Source organism: Macaca fascicularis, chromosome 4 (genome assembly GCF_037993035.2).
Source record: "Macaca fascicularis isolate 582-1 chromosome 4, T2T-MFA8v1.1".
Classification (NCBI taxonomy): domain Eukaryota; kingdom Metazoa; phylum Chordata; class Mammalia; order Primates; family Cercopithecidae; genus Macaca; species Macaca fascicularis.
In genome coordinates, this window is record NC_088378.1 from 129,042,857 (window position 1) to 129,060,154 (window position 17,298).

At 38.1% G+C, this 17,298-nt stretch overlaps 2 pseudogenes; one reads left to right on the forward strand and one right to left on the reverse strand.

Moving 5' to 3' along the window:
• Nucleotides 1–1,677: 1,677 nt before the first annotated feature.
• On the forward strand, nt 1,678–1,788 carry LOC123573264 (small nucleolar RNA U13; annotated as a pseudogene).
• A 5,392-nt stretch (nt 1,789–7,180) lies between these two features.
• On the reverse strand, nt 7,181–7,538 carry LOC107129448 (large ribosomal subunit protein eL42-like; annotated as a pseudogene).
• Between the last annotated feature and the right edge of the window lie 9,760 nt (nt 7,539–17,298).

Here is a 17,298-nt window from a genome sequence, read left to right on the forward strand (position 1 = left end):
GGATTAATGAAGTACAAAAAGGGCCTCATTAAAAGAAGCTGTCCTCTAAAAGGCAAGCCAATGGCAGTTACCTTTCCAAAGTGAACATTAGAAAGTGGTTCCTGTGTAATTTTCCAATCATTTAACTTAAAGATTCCTATCTATAGATACATGAGGGTCTGCATGTACTTTTGTGATGGCCTGAACCAAGGTTGACTTGAGCAAAAAGCTGCTCAAGGCCAGTGATCATGGTTTAAATTATGAAAGTAATATAAGCACATTACAGATCTTTGGAAAGTTCAGGAAGGAAAAATATGTACCCATGGTTCTACCATCCAGCATGGTATTGTTAATTATTTTGTACATTCCCTTTCTGTCTTTTTACCAGAAGTATCTTTACGTAGTTTTTTTTTTTTTTTTTTTTTTTTTTTGAGACAGAGTCTCGCTCTGTTGCCCAGGCTGGAGTGCAGTGGCGCGATCTCGGCTCACTGCAAGCTCCGCCTCCTGGGTTTACACCATTCTCCTGCCTCAGCCTCCTGAGTAGCTGGGACTAAAGGCGCCCGCCACCGCGCCCGGCTAATTTTTTGTATTTTTAGTAGAGACGGGGTTTCACCGTGGTCTCGATCTCCTGACCTTGTGATCCGCCCGCCTCGGCCTCCCAAAGTGCTGGGATTACAGGCGTGAGCCACCGCGCCCGGCCTTTACGTAGTTTTAAATGGTCTTCCTCTAATTTTCATAGCATACTATGACCTTGTATTACACTTTCCCCTGTGACATTAGATCATAAACATTTTTCTCATACATTTTGTCTTCATGAGCATCACATCTAATGGCTGCAAAAAGGTCCATTTCATGGGGGTCCCATAAGGTGCTCATGATTTTCTAGAGGATTCATGAACATCATTCCAGGGGAGTCATATTGTCAAAGACAACAATGGCATTTGTTTTAATTTTGAAAAGTAAAAAGTAGCTCAGTTTTTTATTTAAAATATTGCCCCTTTAAAGCTGAGCAGCGTGAGAGCCTCTGGGTGTGTGTCACGTGGATACACACAGGGTTAGTGGAGATAATAAGCCAGTTCGTCAGTCCATATCTCGCTCAGCACAACACACTGGGGACTAACACCTAAGAAGTCTATTGGACAGTTATAAATTCCACATGGATGCATGCTATAACATGGATGAACCTTAAAAACATTATGCTGGCCGGGCGCAGTGGCTCATGCCTGTAATCCCAGCACTTTGGGAGGCTGAGGCAGGCGGATCACCTGAGGTCAGGAGTTTGAGACCAGCTTGGCCAACATGGTGAAACCCTATCTCTACAAAAAATACAAAAATTGGCCAGGCATAGTGGCGGGTGCCTGTAATCCCAGCTACTCGGGAGGCTGACGCAGAATTGCTTGAACTCGGGAGGTGGAGGTTGCAGTGAGCTGAGATTGTACCACTGCACTCCAGCCTGGATGACAGAGTGAGACTCTGTCTCAAAAAAGAAAAGAAAAGAAAAGAAAAGAAAAGAAATTTAGGGGACACATTCAAACTATAGCAAGGAACAATTCGTTTACTGGGAATAATGATTATCCATACCCCAATTCCATTTCCAAATGTACTTGTAGAAAATTGTTTGCAAATGACAGCCTGAAATCTCTCTCATCTCTTTGTTTTGAAACAAAGTATAAAATGTCCAAAAATAAAACAGTTGAGATCCAAAGTTTGTGATTCATAAGGGCAATGATTGGGTTTTCATGCTAATATGTGAGATGTGACTCCTTCAAACTTCTTTGTTATGACATCAGCCACATTACTCATCTGACGTGAAAAGAAATTTTTAATTAAAAAAGTTGATATTTTAAGCTAAAATGCAAACATTCTAAACATTAGGCAATTACAATATCTTTTGTCCATTTAACTGCCATAGCATGTAGTTAATTTTATTTTATTTTATTTTTTGAGACAGAGTCTTACTTTGTAGCCCAGGCTGTAGTGCAGTGGTTTGATCTTGGCTCACTGCAACCTCTGCCTCCTGAGTTCAAGTGATTCTTATGCCTCAGCCTCCCGAGAAGCTGGGGTTACAAGCATGTGCCACTATGCCCAGCTAATTTTTATATTTTTAGTAGAGACGAGATTTCACCATTTTAGCCAGGCTGGTCTTGAACTCCTGACCTCAGGAGATCCACCCACCTTAGCCTCCCAAAGTGTTGGGATTACAGGCATGAACCACTGGGCCCAGCTGCATGTAGTTACTTTTAATCTATACTGAATATAGGCTTGGTCCCTAAACTGACCATAATAATTTCATTTCAAAATGTAAATCACAAACTATATTTTGTCTTACATTATTGATTTAAAGTATGTGTCACATGTTAAACAGAAAGTTGAATTTTGTCTTAATAACATATTATTGAAGATTATATTAAATTAATATTTTTTGTAGAATTGTAATACTTTTTAAACATAAAAAATTTCACAAAAAATTATAAAACATATATCAATGAGCTAATATTTATAATATTCTAAATATTTTTGAAGTGCCTGTAACAATGCCTAGAACAGTGCCTGGTATGTAATAAGCATTACGTGTGTCTGTTAAATAAAAAGAAAATGAAATTACAAAATATTTTAAAATACTGTAAGTTTTATAAGTATATTTATATACATGAATTGATAAAGAACATTTGCACAGTAAAAAAATATACATTGGAAGATGCAGATTAATGTACTCATTCCCCCATTTTTGGCTATTCAGGTTACTGTCAGTGTTTTTTAAAGGATTACTATGATGAACATTTTTCAAGCATAAAGAAGTTTCAGTAGTTTATGTTATTTTCTCAAAGTATCTTCACAGAATAGAGTAGCCAGTGCAAAAGTTGTGATGACACGTATTACTTTCTATATGTGTCATAGTTGCTAATATTATCTTAGTGGCACTTAGCATAAGGAAAATACGATGCCCCAACTCTGAGTCAGGCTCTGTTGCAAGAGGTTTGCCAAACTTATTGCTATGGTTGGAATATTTATTTCCTTCAAAACTTATGTTGGAATTTAATCTCCAACATGGTAATATTAAGGAGGGGGTCTTTAAGAGGTGACTGGGTTATGAGGTCTCTGCTCTCATGAAGGGATTAGTTGATCAGGGGGTTAATGGATTAGTGGGCTATCCTGGGAGTAGGACTGGTGGTTTTATTAGAATAGGAAGAGAGACCTGAACTAGCATCCTCAGCCCCCTCGCCACGTGATGCCCTATGCCACCTTGGGGCTCTGCATAGTCCTCACCAGCAAGAAGGTCCTCACCAGATGTGGCCCCTTGACCCTGGACTTCTCAGCCTCCATGACTATAAGAAATAATTGTTTTTTTCTTTATAAATTACCCAGATTCAGGTATTCTATAAGCAACAGAAAACAGGCTGGGCGCAGAAGCTCATGCCTATAATTCCAGCCCTTTGGGAGGCCAAGGTGGGCGGATCACCTGTGGCTGGGAGTTTGAGACCAGCCTGGCAAAACAACCTCCTTACCAAAAATGCAAAAATTAGCTGGGCATGGTGGCACATGCCTGTAATCCCAGATACTCAGGTGACTGAGCCATGAGAATTGCTTGAACCCAGAAGGGGGAAGTTGCAGTGAGCAGAGATGGCATTACTGCACTCTAGTCTGCCTGACAGAGCAAGACAAGAAAAAAAAAAAAGGCAATAGAAAATGGACGAAGGCACTTATCTTTATGGATCTTCACGATAATTCTGTTGGGTAAGAGGTAGTATCATCATTCCTATTTTCTAGATGAATCAACTGAGACTCAAAGAGTGGAATCACAATGACCTGATATCTAGGAGGGAGCACTGAGTTTCAACTGCAAGTGCGCCAAGTAGGAAAGACCGTCTTGTGGTAAATTTCTTTCTCTTGGCTAAAAGCAGGGGGTGATATGGGGTCAGTTTGTTATTGTCACCTATAAGAGAGATGGAAAAGGCTTCTACATTATCATGAACTTGAGAATCTTACAGTTAAAAATTGGAAAGATGAAAAATGGGTGGAGAGTGGGACAGGAGTGATTGGTAAGGTTACTTGATGTATCAGTTCCCTAGGGCATCCATCACAAAGTACCACAAACTGGGACGCTTAAACAATAGATATTCATTCTCTTATAGTTTTGAAGGCTAGAAGTCCAGAATCAAGGTGTCAGCAGGCAACTGATCTCTCTGAAGGCTCTAGTTTCAGGTGGTTACTGTCAGTCTCTGGCATGGCTTGGCTTGTGCACCCATCACTCTAATCTCTGTCTTCACATGGTCTTCTCCCCACTGGGAAGACAGAGATAGCGATTTGGACACAGACACCAAGTCTCTGTGTAAAGACAATATTTCCAAATAAGACTCTGGGTGAACATGAATTGTGCAGGGTTACTATTTAACCCAGTACTGTACACTTGGGTAGGAGAAGCCTGATACTTCTGCCCCTTCCCACTTTCTACTTTGTGTATGCAGTGGTTAGCAGAGGTATCTCTGCTCTCAGAAGTGAGGGGAAATCCTTATGTCCCTAGGCAATGTCTTAGTAGGCTGCTGACACCCAGGAGAAACAGTCTTTTCAGATTCAGAAGGCTATATCTGGGCCCATCCCCATCATCTTCCTCCACAGCTGCTGGAAGAAGGTTGCAATAAACAGCTCCCCTAGTTGGGGCAACAGAGAATCTCAAAGGAAAAGATGTGCACAGAGCCAAGAATTACTAACGCATCGTAAAAGAGAAGCACGAAATGAAACAAATGACTATAATATCTGAGAAACAAATACTAGAACTCGCAGAAGGTGATTTTAAGAGAAGTATAATGAACCTTTCATCACAGGGATAAAAGACAATTGAATCCATAAGACAAGAAGGAAATTATGAAAAAGAATCAAATAGGGATCTTGGAAGTGAAAAGTATTCAGAAGAGAGGGAAATGGTAGAATGAATACGGATGAAGAGCTGTATATTGAGCTAGAAACAATAGCTGAGGGATTATCCCAGAATGTAGTATAAGAAGACAGAGAAAAATTATGAAAGAAATGTTTAGAAACATGGAGGGTAGAACCAAAGCTCCCAAATCTATCAATTCACATTCCAGAAGAAAATAAAAAATTGAAAATATGAGAGAGAGGAAAAATTAAAAACATATTAAAAGAAAAATTTCCAGAGTTGAATAAAAGCACAAATCTTCCAGTTGAAAACTGAGTAGGATGAATAGAAATGACTACACTTAGATACAAATAGTGAAATTTTAGAACAAGTGTAAGGAGAAATTCTAAAAGCATCCAAAGATTTTTAAAAATTTTTCTGCAAAGACTAATATCAGAATTCTCAGTAAAAATGCATTGCATACAAGAAGGCAATATAAATACATCTTCAACATTTTGAGAGAACATGGTTACAAACCTAGAATTCTATATCCAGCTAAACTATTAAGTGTAAATGCAAAAAAAAATACATTTATAAATATTCAAGGATCTGGAAAATTTACCATCCACAATTAATTAAGAGAGAATGAACTTAACCAGAAAACAAAAACAGAACAAAACAAACAAACAAAAAAAGAAATATATGAAGCAGTATCTTATTGAAGAAATCAGTAAAATTTATTGTAAAACTCATATAAGTTAGGATAACCACTAGAAGAAGTGACAGGTGCAAGTTTTAAATTTTGAGAAGGACAAAATAAGACAAAGAAAACTCACTGATTTTGCAAAAGGCAAAAGGAAATAAAAAAAAAAATCCAGGAGAAGTAGAAAAGACAAAATGAGAGGAATAGTTCAGATGTCTCAATATCACATTAAATATGATTGGGTTAAGCCCATGGATAAAAGGAGAATTTTAGGCCGGGCGCGGTGGCTCAAGCCTGTAATCCCAGCACTTTGGGAGGCCGAGACGGGCGGATCACGAGGTCAGGAGATCGAGACCATCCTGGCAAACACGGTGAAACCCCGTCTCTACTAAAAAATACAAAAAACTAGCCGGGCGAGGTGGCGTGCGCCTGTAGTCCCAGCTACTCGGGAGGCTGAGGCAGGAGAATGGCATAAACCTGGGAGGCGGAGCTTGCAGTGAGCTGAGATCCGGCCACTGCACTCCAGCCCGGGCGACAGAGCGAGACTCTGTCTCAAAAAAAAAAAAAAAAAAAAAAGGAGAATTTTAGATTGGATGTTTGAAAACCATTATAAGAGACGCATCTAAAACAAAATCATCTGAGAAGTTTGAAAATAAAGTGATGGAAAAGGATATTCCAATGAAAAAATGTGTGATTATATTTAAATCAGATAAAACGGAATTCAAGGAAGGTTTAGAAAGTAGATCTACCTAGCAGTAGTCAGCACCCCGGTAACTAGATAGTAGTTTCTAAACATCATTTCACACATACACACGAAATCAATGTTCACTTGAAAAAAGGCTGATTCCAGGTCTGGGACAAGAAATATACAAGATGAGGCCGGGCGCGGTGGCTCAAGCCTGTAATCCCAGCACTTTGGGAGGCTGAGACGGGCGGATCACGAGGTCAGGAGATCGAGACCATCCTGGCTAACCCGGTGAAACCCCGTCTCTAGTAAAAAATACAAAAAAAAAAAAAATAGCCGGGCGAGGTGGCGGGTGCCTGTAGTCCCAGCTACTCGGGAGGCTGAGGCAGGAGAATGGCGTAAACCCGGGAGGCGGAGCTTGCAGTGAGCCGAGATCCGGCCACTGCACTCCAGTCTTGCGACAGAGCAAGACTCCGTCTCAAAAAAAAAAAAAAAAAAAGAAATATACAAGATGAGCCTAGACCAACATGTCATATCTTAAGCAAGAAAGCTGAAGACTACAGAGAGAGTGTCAAAATTGCTTAGGAAACAACTTGAAGAGGCTTCATGCATTAATAAAAATGATAATTACAATGATTAAAACACTTCAAATATACTTAAGTTTATGAATATGGAAATGAAATAATTTTTTTTAAAAAACCCTTATTGGCCACTTTCTATAAAAAAAAAAACAAAACAGGGAACAGAGGAACATGTTAAACACTATCACAGAAAGATAATCAGCAAAATCCAGACTGTAGGAAATTCTACAGAACAAATGATCCAAAAAATATATTCCAAGCAAAAAAGAAAGTTTGTATTTGTGTGTGGTCGGAGGGATTACAGATTACGAGTTACCTAAAAAACATCACTCGATTGCATGTAAGAATCTTAACTGAATCTTTTTTTTAACATAAACTCAAGATTTTATTGTCTTCATAATAAAACAAAAGATGACACTCAGAACTATATCACTTGACCCCCTTCTCTTCTTATCTCCTCCCAGTTCAAAATGCTTGCATCTCTTAATAGCCAGCATTCTCTTAGATCTGCAGTTGGGCTCAATGCACTCAAGTCTTAGCACAGTCTTCTTTGTAGTTTTAGCCTTTTCCTGGAAAATCCGCTTAGTCTGTCCACCATAGCCACTATGCTTCCCATCAAGGCCCTTTTCCCTGGGCATATAGAGAATCCTTGCCCTTCTCGTACTGTGTCACTTTGTGGGGTTGGTACTTGCCATACTTCTTACAGAAAGTCCACTGAGTTTTAGGAACATTCATAATGTTTGCAGGATCATTATTGGCATGGAAAACTGAATGTTGATAAAAACAAACACATTGGCCCTCAAGGTGGCTCATGCCTGTAATCCCAACACTATGGGAGGCCGAGGATCACTTGAGCCCAGGAGTTCAAGACTAGTCTGGGCAAAATAGTAAGACCCAGTCTCTAAGAAAATAAATAATAATAATAATAAACAAAAAGAAAGTTTATATAATTCGCTACATGCACAAATTAAAGCATCTGATTATATCAATAAATGCTAAAAAAAATTGAAAAATTTAACACCTGTTAAGATTTTCAAAAGACTTGCAGTAGCTTGCTATAGAAGGGAAATTTTCTATCTTAGTTAAAGGGACTACCAAAAACCTATGACTATCACCATACTTTGTGGTGAATTTAGAGGTAATCCTATTACCTCAGGAATGGGACAAGGATGCTTGCTTTCATGCTGCTATACAACACCAAACTGGATGATCTAGTCAATGCAATTAAAACAAGAAAAATAAATAAGAAACCTATAAATGATATTTTCATCTACAAATAACAGAAAAAACAATTTGAAATAGTTTATACAAAAAATACATTTTATTATCTCACATAATAAATTCTGGCTCTCTTCTTCCTTCTCTAGCCCTGTGAAGATGTGCCTTGCTTCCCTTTTACCTTCCACCATGATTTGACTTTGGTCTACCTGAACAGTAATGTGCACTTGCTGTAAGTGGTAGAGCCCATCTACATTAGGCTGACGATTTATTGTTGAAGTAAAAAAAACGGGTGAGGGAAGATGGCGGATAGGAGACAGGGCTGATGTGCAGCTCCCATTTGTATGGACAGAACAGTGTGTGGAGACTCATGTCATGGACTTTTGCTCCAAGAACCATCACAAGAGTGTACTAGGAAAACTGAAAGAAATCACAGATCCTTTGAAAGCAGCAGCAGGCTGCTGCAAATTCCATGAGACAGGCCAAAAGCTCTGGTGCTCTCTGGCTGGAGGTCAACCAGCTCAGGACCTTACAGCAATTCATGACAGAACAACCCTGCTGAAGTGGGGGACTTCAGTACTCCACTGACAGCAAAGACAGGTAATCAAGACAGGAAGTCAACAAAGGACCAATGGACTTAAATTATACCTTAGAACAAGTGAACTTAACAGATATTTACAGAACATTCTACCCAACAACTGCAGAATATATGTTCTTTTCATCAGCACATGGGACATTCTCCATGATAGACAATATGATAGGCCACAAAACAAGTCTCAATAAATTTAAGAAGATTTAAATTATATCAAGTACCCTCTCAGAACACAGTAGAATAAATTTGGAAATTAACTCCAAAAGGAACCCTCAAAACTATACTAATACACGGAAACGAAATAATCTGCTCCTGAATGATCTTTGGGTCAATAATGAAATCAAGATGGAAATTTAAAAATTCTTTGAACTGAAAGATAATAGTGATACAACTTTATTAAAACATCTGGGACACAGCAAAAGTGGTGCTAAGAGGCAAGTTCATAGCACTAAATGCTTACATCAAAAAGTCTGAAAGAGCACAAATAGACAATCTATGGTCAGACCTCAAGGAACTAGAGAAACAATAACAAACCAAACCCAAACCCAGTAGAATAAAATAAATAACAAAGATCAGAGCAGAACTAAATGAAATTGAAACAAAATAAATACAAAAGATAAACAAAAAGCTGGTTCTTTGAAAAGATCAAAAAATTGATAGGGCATTAGTGAGATTAACCAAGAAAAGTGGACAAGATCCAAATAAGCTCAGTTAGAAACAAAACAAGAGATACTACAACCAATACCACAGAAATAAAAAAGATCATTCAAGGCTGCTATGAACACCTTTATGCACACAAACTGGAAAATTTAGTGAAGATGGATAAATTTCTGTAAATATACAACCCTCCTGGATTAAATCAGGAAGAAATAGAAACAGAAATAGAACAGACCAATAACAAGCAGCGAGACTGAAACAGTAATTTAAAAATTTCCAACAACAACAACAAAAGGCCAGGTCCTGATGGATTCACAGCTGAATTCTATCAGGCATTCAAGGAAGAATTGGTACCAATCTTACTGAAACTATTCCAAAAGACATAGAAACAGGGAATCCTCCCTAAATCATTCTATGAAACCAGTATCACCTTAATACCAAAAGTGGGAAAGGACATAATAAAAAAAGAAAACCACAGACCAATATCCCTAATGAACACAGATGCAAACATCCTAAAAAAATACTAGCTAACCAAATCCAACAGCATATCAAAAAGATAACACACCATGATCAAGTGGGTTTCATACTAGGGATGCAGGGATGATTTAACATATGCAAGTTAATAAATGTGATGCATCATATAAACAGAATTAAAAGCAAAAGCCATATGATCATCTCAAGAGATGCAGAAAAAGCATTTGACAAAATCCAGCATGCCTTTCTCATTAAAACCCTCAGCAAATTTGGCATACAAGGAATATACCTCAAAGTAATAAAAGCTGTCTGTGACAAACCCACAGTCAACATTATACTGAATGGGGAAAAGTTGAAAGCATTCCCCCTGAGAATTGAAATGAGACAAGGATGCCCACTTTCACCACTTCTATTCAACAGAGTACTAGAAGTCCTAGCCAGAGCAATCAGACAAGAGAAATAAAGGGCATCCCAATCAGTAAAGGGGAAGTCAAACTATCACTGTTTGCTGATGATATGATTGTATACCTAGAAAACCCTAAAGATTCATCAAAAAAAAAAAAAAAAATATATATATATATATATATATTTCTGAGCCATAGAAAGGAATGAAATAATGGCATTCACAGCAACCTGTGTGGAGTTGGAGACCATCATTCTAAGTGAAGTAACTCGGGAATGAAAAACCAAACATCACATGTTCTCACTTATAAGTGGGGGCTAAGCTATGAGGAACACAAAGGCATGAGACTGATATAATGGACTTTGGGGATTCGGGGGGAAGTGTGGGAGGGGGATGAGGGGTAAAAAAGTACATATGGGGTACACTATACACTGCTCAGGTGATGGGTGCACCAAAATCTCAGTAATTACTACTGCAGAACTTTTCCATACAACCAAACACCACCTGTTCCCTCAAAACTACTGAAATAAAATAAAATAAAATAAAAACACAAAGAAATCCTGAGGTACGGAGTGTCCAGAGTTGGTTAATTCAGAGGTTTACTGACATAATTAAAGACCCAAGGCCGGGCGCGGTGGCTCATGCCTGTAATCCCAGTGCTTTGAGAGGTCGAGGTGGGTGTATCACGAGGTCAGGAGTTTGAGACCAGCCTGGCCAACATGGTGAAACTCTATCTCTACTAAAAATACAAAAATAGGCTAGGTGTGGTGGCACGCTAGTCCCAGGGCTGAGGAGGCTGAGGCACGAGAACCGCTTGAACCCGGGAGGCAGAGGTTGCAGTGAGCCGAGATCACTGTTGCCTGGGCAACAGAGAGAGACAGTCTCAAAAAAAAAAAAAAAAAAAAAAAAAAAAAAAAAAAGACCTAGGGCCTTTCTATTTTTACCTGTACTATTACAGGAATGTGAGGTTTGTGGCTCTCCAGCTTGCCCCTCCCAAGGAAACAAGATGGCTCCCACAGTTCCAGACATCCTATATAAGCATGTCAAGCGGAAATGATGTCAACTTCTGTTTGTCTCTTTTCAAGAGTGAGGAAATATTTCCCAGAGGTCCCCGGGATACTTTGTCACATCTCATTAGTCAGACCTAGGTCACACACGCATTCTAGAACTATGGAATGGAGTTCCCAGTCGGCCCAGGATGGACATTTTGTGGAGGAAAGAAAAAAAATCTAGGGGACTAGACCTCTGATCTTTTCGTGTGTTTGTTACTGCAACATAACCTAGCCTATCCTAATTTAACAAAACCTAAAGTAAGGCCATAGCTGGGTGTGGTGGCACACGACTGTAATTCCAGCTACTGGGGAGGCTGAGGGAGGAGAATCACTTGAACCCAGGAGGTAGTAGAGGTTGCAGTGGGCCAAGATCACACCACTGCACTCCAGCCTGAGCAACAGAAGCAAAGCTCCATCTCAAAAATAAAATAAATAAATAAATAAATAAAATTAGGCCAGATGCAGTGTGACTCACTCCTGTAATCCCAGCACATTGGGAGTTTGAGGCCTGAGGATCACTTGAGCCCAGGAGTTGGAGACCAGCCTGGGCAAAATAGCCGAGATCCTATCTCTTAACAAATTTTTTTTTTTTTAATTAGCACACCTGTAGTCCCAGCTACTTGGGGGGCTGAGGTGGGAGGATCCATTGAGCCGGAGAGGGAGGTTGAGGCCACGGTGAGTTATGGTCCTGCCATTGCACTCCAGTCTGGGTGACAGAGTGAGAGTCTGTCAGAAAAAAAAAAGAAGAAGAAAAAAAGAATATATCTTATTTTACCCTCTTGCTTACATAAAAGGTAGAAGATTATGTTACTATTCTGTACCTTCCTTTTGTTTCTTAAAATAGATCCTTTAGCTCTTCATATCAGTACAAAAAGGCTTCCTAATTCTCTTTCTTTCTCTGTCTTCATCCCACTCAGTGGCCAAGGCGTCTTAATTTTTTTGCTTTGTTTTACAGCTGTATTGTGTTCCATTATATGAATATAGCATAGTTTATTTAACCATTTCCTTATTGATGGGCACTTTGGTTGTTTCCAATCTTTTTCTATTACAATGATGCAATGATGAATTACCCTGTGCATACATCATTTTGTCAGTGTGCAGGGGAATATATAAAATCTCCAGAAGTGAATATGCCAGATCAAAGGGTAAATGCATTGAAGATTACAGAAATATTAAATTGCCTTGTATTATGGTTATACCATCTTTCAGTCCCACTGGCAATGTATGAGATTACCTTATTCTTCATATATTATTCCCCATTATTATTCCCCACATATTCTGTTAACTATTCTAAAGCTGTTCAACTTTTGGATTTGTTTCTGATCTAATCACTTTCTCAGTTTAGCTTTAACTTGCATTTTTTATTATGAGTGAAGTTCACTTTCTTTTTATATGCATACAAGCCATTTGTATATCTTTTTCTGTGAACTTTTTGTTCACATACTTTGCTCATTTTTCTTTAAAAAATTATGGATCTTAATTATTCTTTTCATATTGATTTACTGTAATTATATATTTAGATAATTAGCCCTTTGTCTATGGTGTAAATTGCAAATATATTTGCCCATTTTGTCTTTGTCTTTCAGTATTGCTTATGGCATATCTTCCCATGCACTTATATGATTTTTGATTTAGAGATGGGGGCTCACTTTTTCACCCAGGCTGGAGTGCATTGGTGCTACCATACCTGTGGTCTCCAACTCCTGGGCTCAAGGGATCCTTCGGCCTCAGCCTGGGATGACAGGCGTGCACCACCCCTCCCAGCTAATTTTTTATTTTTTGTGGAGACAGAGTCTCTATAGGCTGGTCTTGAACTCCTGGCCTCAAGCAACCCTTTCTCATCAGCCTCCCAAAGTGTTGGGATTACAGGTATCAGTTACCATACTGGCCAAAATTTTTTTATATAGTAGAAATTTTATATAGTAGAAATTACTTTTTTGCATGCATCTTTTGTATTTTGAATCACAGTTCATAAAGAAATTCACGTTTTCTTATAGCTTCATGGCTTTTTTAAAAAATTAAGATTAAAAAAATTGACTTGCCTTTATTCTGATACATGATGAGAGGTGTAGATTCAATTTTATTTTTTCCAGGTGGCTATCCAGTTGTCAGACGCCATTTATTTGAAACTCATTCTTGCCACTTTGTTTTGAGTTGCCTCCTTTTTGCACATCAGATTTCTGTAATGTATTTTTGGAGATGGAGTCTCACTCTGTCACCCAGGCTGGAGTGCAGTGGCATGATCTCGGCTCACTGAAAACTCCGCCTCTCAGGTTCAAGCAATTCTCCTGCCTCAGCCTCCCACGTAGCTGGGACTACAGGTGCATGCCACCACACCTAGCTAATTTTTGTATTTTTAGCAGAGACAGCGTTTCACCATGTTGACCAGGTTGGTCTCGAACTCCTGACCTTGTGATCTGCAGCCCCCCCCCCTCCCCGGCCTCCCAAAGTGCTGACATTACAGGGGTGAGCCACTGCACCTGGCCTCCTCTTTTAGCCCATCTAGTCATGCAGTGTTATCATATTAATACTTTTTAAATTGGTGGAAACTTATAGCATGTTTCAATATCTGATTGAGATAGTTCCACCACATTGTTCTTCATTTTCAGGGATTTTCTTCTTACTCTTGCTTTTTGTTGTTGTTGTTTTGCATGAATTTAGAAACAACTTATCTATTTCCAGGAAAAATAAAACCATTGGTAACTTTATTAAGATAAAGTTAGCCCCAATGAGGTGGTACATGCCTGTAATCCTAGCACTTTGGGAGACTGAGACAGGAGGATAACTTAAGCCCAGGAGTTCAAAAGACCAACAACATGGTGAGACCCATCTCAATAAAAAATACAAAAAATTAGCCAGGCATGGTGGCCCAAGCCTGTAGTCCCAGCTACTTGGGAGGCTGAGGTGGGAGGATCACCTAAACCTGGGGAATTCAAGGCTGCAGTGAACTGAGATCGCCCCACTGCACTTCAGCCTGGGCAATAGAATGAGACCCTGTCTAAAGCGGGGGAAAAAAAGATGAAGTTAAATTTATAAACTGATTCAAAGAGAAGAGACTTTGTGATGTTGAATTTTTTTTAATTAAAAAAAAAGAAAAGAGAGTTTCACCATGTTGGCCAGGCTGGTCTCAAACTTCTGACCTCCATGATCCACCTGCCTCAGCCTTTCAAAGTGCTGGGATCACAGGCGTGAGTCACCACACCCAGCCAAATGTTTCTTTAACCAAAGAATAGGCGTATCTTTCCATTTCTTCAGTTCTACTTTTGTGTCCCATAGTAGTATTTTGGAATTTTCCTCATAAAGATGTTATATATTTCTTGTTAAGCTTATTCTTAAATAGTTTACCTCTTTCTTCTCATTTTTGCTGTTGGAGACACAAGCTTCTTTTCCACTTGTTATTTATTTATTTTTTAAGAGAAGGGGGTTCTCACTATGTTACCTCGGCTGGTCTTGAACTCCTGGGCTCAAGTGATCTTCCCACCTCAGCCTTTTGAGTAGCTGGGATTACGGGCACACACCACTATGCTTAGACACTTTACTATTTAATTGGTGTTGATTTATGTAAGAGAGTTATTTGTTGCTATGTATTAATGTTATACCCTGTAATTTAATACAGGGGTCCAAACCCAGGGCCACTGACCCCATCTGGGTCTGTTAGGAACCAGGCTGCATAGCAGGAGGTGAACCGCCAGTGATTGAAGCTGAGCTCTACTTCCTGTCAAATCAGTGGAGGCATTAAATTCTCAAAGGAGCGCAAACCCTACTGTGAACTGCACAGTTGAGGGATCTAGGTTGCGTGCTCCTTATGAAAATCTAACACCTGATGATCTTTCACTGTCTCCCACCACCCCCAGATAGGACCGTCTAGTTGAAGGAAAACAAGCTCAGGGCTCCCACTGATTCTACATTATGGTGAATATATAATAATAATAGAAACAAGGTGCCCAATAGATGTAATGTGCTTGGATCATCCTGAAACCATCTCCCTCAACCCCAGTCCATGGAAAAACTGTCTTCCATGAAACAAGTCGCTGTTGCCAAAAAGGCTGGGGATTGCTGATTTACTGAGTTCTCTTGTTACTTATAGTATTTTTTCAGTTGGTTCTCTCAAATATAAATCAGATCTTTTGAAATTAGTGACAATTTTACCATCTTTTCTACAATTCTTATACTTTTTCTTGCATAGTTGTATCTGTTAATATCTTCAGAACAATATTAAATATTAATGTTGATAGTGGGCATCTTTGTCTTGTTTCTCACTTTGCTTGAATGCTTCCAGTGTTGTCCATTAAGATTGGTTCTGATCTCTGGACTAATAAATATGTGTTAGGGAAAGTATCATTTATTTATTTTTCAGGAGTGTTTTTAAAATCAAGAAGGAGTGTTTACTTTTTCCCAAATTCATATTAGTATCAGTTGAGATCATGTATATTTTTTCTCCTCAGATATATTAATATAGATAGACTCTTAATATTAAACCAACTTTTTATTCATGTAATAAATGACCCTTGGTTAGTATTTTAATTGTGCTATAGATTTTGCTTGTTACAACTTTATTTGGTGTTTTTGCATTGACATTTATAAGTGAGATTGATCTGTAGTTTTCTTTCTTTGTAAAATCTTTGTCAGGTTTTGGTATCAATGTTATATTTACTCTAGAATAGTTTAAAAATGAAGTATCAAATCGAGGTTTTTCAGAAATCATGAGTTGGGTGAATTTAAGTCACAAACAATGTGAAGGGTGGCTTGCAGTTCTACATTCTTAGAGGATATTTTATTTCCCCTCCTACCCACCATGAAGGTTGAAGTGGCAAGTTTTCTTACGGTATGTTTCTGCAGGCTGGATTGTTCAAACTTGTTTCTTGGTATTTTAGCTTTGTTCATGGGTCTCCTACCCATCTCCCACATCTTGGAAGGACTTCTGTGCTTTAGACTTCATGAGAGCATAAAAATGGAAACTTACGATCATAAAATATGACTATAAAAGCACCTGCCATTCCACTTGGCTTTCTCCTTTCACTCATCTGACTTCCATAACTTTTTGGGACTTTCTGACCAACTTGCTTAAAAAAGATCATTTTTAAAATTGAAAACAAATCTATTTTGTCTATTATTTTTACTTGTTTTGCATAAGAAGGCTGTACAGGGCTACTGGTCTACTATACTGCTAGGAACAAATATCAGGACTTATCATATCAAATATAAAAATATTTTATAATGCTAAAATGATTAAAGCTGTGGTTTTGGTATAGAGACAGTTTAATGGGGTAAAATGGAGACTATAGAAATAGATCTGTCTATATATGAGAACCAGTATAATATTAGCGTACAATATTAGCATAATCTCAAATTCAATTGTATTGGAAGAATTACTATTTACTAATAAATATAGTTAGTATTAATTAATTAGTTAAATATTTAGTATTATACATTTGTTAATAAACACTATACCATTAGGCAAAACAAAGCTACATCTGTGTCATATATCATCCTCAAAATTAAATTAAATTCCAGATGGATTAAAGGGATAAACTTAAAAAAAAACCCAGAACTACAAAATAATTCAATGAAAATACAGACAAAATATTTATAACCACTGAGAAGGACAGAGCCACTAAAGCAAGGGCACACACACACATGCACACACACACACACGCACATAATTGTATAGGAAAATTTAAGCAAATATTTATAACCCTTGGGGTAGGAAAGATTCTCTAAAGACAAACACCTCAACATACAAAAAGCTTTACAAGAAAGATACATTTGATGACTTAAAAACCTTATTCTTGTAAAACACACTAAAACTAAAAAGAAAGAAAAAGCAAGAGGCTAGAAGAAAAGATTTACATCATATTTGTAGTAATGAAACATTAATTTCACAAATATGTAAGACAATCAATGAGAAAAAAACTCCATATCAAAATTTTCAAAGGCTATAAAGAGGCAAAACAAAAAGCCAATAAAGATATTAAATGATACCTTTTACAGTTAATCAGGGACATGCAAATCTTAATAACAATGATATACTATTTCTTAATTGTGATGTAGACAAGAATTTTACGTTGATTGTATCAAATGCAGGCAAACGTGTAGAAA